The sequence below is a fragment of the Theobroma cacao genome, chromosome 1 (assembly GCF_000208745.1).
Source record: "Theobroma cacao cultivar B97-61/B2 chromosome 1, Criollo_cocoa_genome_V2, whole genome shotgun sequence".
In the NCBI taxonomy this organism is placed as follows: Eukaryota; Viridiplantae; Streptophyta; class Magnoliopsida; order Malvales; family Malvaceae; genus Theobroma; species Theobroma cacao.
In genome coordinates, this window is record NC_030850.1 from 19,345,487 (window position 1) to 19,348,284 (window position 2,798).

Sequence of the window (2,798 nt, forward strand, 5' to 3'; positions counted from 1 at the left end):
AATTTTCTATTTCTAGGATTGTAATTGAACTCACATGTAATCTAAATTTTTAATCTCTTTCTTACTTATCTTCAATGGGAATTGAATTGTTTATTCCAATTTATTCTTAATGCTTTTAATTGCCTGATCATCAATAAATTGAGTTAGGAACCTAAACAAATTTGGGAAAGGGAGTTTAGTGTAAACTAAAATTGGGATAGCATATGATCATATTAATTAATTTGTATATAGGATAGGGATATACCTATAGGCCATATGTAGCCAGATTAGAGCCTGAACTTAATGAGTCTGTTTTAATTTCAATTCACATGGGGATATAGTGTTTTGGTTAAAATAGATATTTTTATAGGATGAGTTGAGAGACCCTTATAAATAATTTAAGACTCTAGGTTAGCAATTCAATCCATTGAAATAAGTTAAGGAAGAGAGGTAAGATTTAGATAAAGTGTGAGGGATATTGTAATTCTAAGCTTGTTTGATTTGATATTTTCTTAAGTTATTATTATTTTGATTTTTTCCTATTAGTTTAAATTTCAGTTAATTAGTTTAGTTGATCAATTAATTTTGAGTGTTTGGATAAGATTAAATTGTTCTAATTTTAATACTTAGTAAAATTTTAAATCAATTCTCTGTGGGATCGATACTCTGCTTGCTAATATACTGTCTATTCGATACGTATACTTGCGTAATGGAATTTTAATTGATAGTTTGTTTATTTATATTAAATATTTTAAGTAAAGAGAGATTAAAAAAGAAAAAAGTAAAAATGAAGACATTTACTTAAATGGTATTAAATGTAAATAAGCTTAATAGGCTTTTTGTCACATCCCATTTTGTGAAGGGATCATGATTGACGTAAGAACCTAGATGGTTATAACTCACTAGGTCCAAGCAAGCTTCCTTACATTCATTCATACTCATTATGATTCATTAACCATCATCATAGTACATAAGGCAATCAATATACCATTACATACATTCATCCATAGCTGATAATACATGGTTATGGAACTTCTCAACAAAAACAGTGTATTTACTCCTATTCATTTTTAACATCAGAGTCAAAACTCAAACATCTTATCATATGATCATTTATCTACACCCTCTGGTGTCCATATAAGCTTTCAAACCAACTTTGCACAAATAAACACAACATTCATAAAGTATATGCCAACCATTAGCTACATCATCATAAACACATTCAAATATCCATAAACATAAAATAAAGATCAACTTGTCAGTAGATCATGACTAAACCCTTTAGGTATCAAGTGCTTGCTAAACACTTACCAAAGAAAGAAGACTAAGAGCTCGCCTTCACGACAACCTGTATAAATTAATCATTAATCTGCAAAACAAAAAGATGGAAATAACGTATGAGTCACAAAACTCTATGGGTGGATACGTGGAAGAGGATAAGCCAAGGGGGAAACTTTTTCGTAACCATGCACTTGTAATCACATTTCATTCATAAAAAAAGAATTTTCAATTTCCATAATGCTGATAAAACATAGCATTTAAATACCTTTCTTATAACATTTAATTGAAAACAAGTTTTTGTAAATCATTGGAAACCATTTGCCTTTGAAAATCCCTTGAAAAACACTTGAAAACCCAATTTTGAAAAGAATCTATTGATAGATTTTGGAATCTATCAATAGATTTTACATAGTATGCTTCCTGTAGTGTTCTGTCCAAAACTATTGATATATCTCCCTCAAGATTCGATAGATCAGTCTTGGAACTCAATTTTCTAAGTGAAATCCTACACATAACCATTATCTAAGTCCTTCTATTACATGGAACTATTCCTTAGTCTAAAGTTCAATTTAACCAAACCTAAAACCATCACAATCTAGTGTGTATCACATCATTAATATTCATTTCATATAACATATACATTCTAGCATGCATCACAACAACAATTCTCATTCAGCATAACATAGACTCATTATCCTTAATGCATAGAACTTTCTTATTGTGACATAAACATTCCATAACTTTGAGTGGTGTCTGCCCTATTCAAGTGAAAAGTGGTTTAACCCCCACTATCTCGGGTTCCAAGCTTGCTTTTTGAGTGGCATTCTATGTCAAGCCCGACTCTACAATATGTTTATTATGCCATTCTTACCTAAGAATGCATGTTTGCTTACTTAGGTACCTCGAAAATCGTTAAAGGACGGTATTGTACCAAATGGTACAATTAAGTTGAATTAAGCCTCGAACTAGTCCAAATAGAGATTTTAAGATGAAATTGAGAATTTTAAAATCCCAGAATGACTTAAAATAGTGATTCAGAGTTCGAGAATAAATTTAGAGTCAAATTGGAATTTTCATGACTCAGGGGTAAAATGGTCATTTTGTCACCCGAGATTAAGATGTAAGTGTTGGATGAAATTTTTGACTAAGATTGATCATTTGGAGTATATTTGAGTTTGAGAAGTGATGAATTTTAATTCTGGCATTTTTTTGAGTATAGGGGTAAAATAGTCATTTTGCCACCCCATGGGCAAAATTGTAATTTACATCACCCAACACTTGTCCAGCATATGAATTTCACCCATTATTATCATGGATAATTGAAGGATTTTATGTGGTGGAGAAAGAAAGCTTAATAGTTAAGAATTTAAAAATGGACCAATGGTAAGGTGACAAGTGTCAAGCTTTATTTCTTTATTATTTTCCTTATAAATTAGCACAAAATCAGCCTATTTCTCTTCATTATGGCCGGCCAAAGTAAGAACAAAGGAAGAAAAGAAAGAACAAGAACCCTAGGGTGAAAATTCAAGAGAAAATTG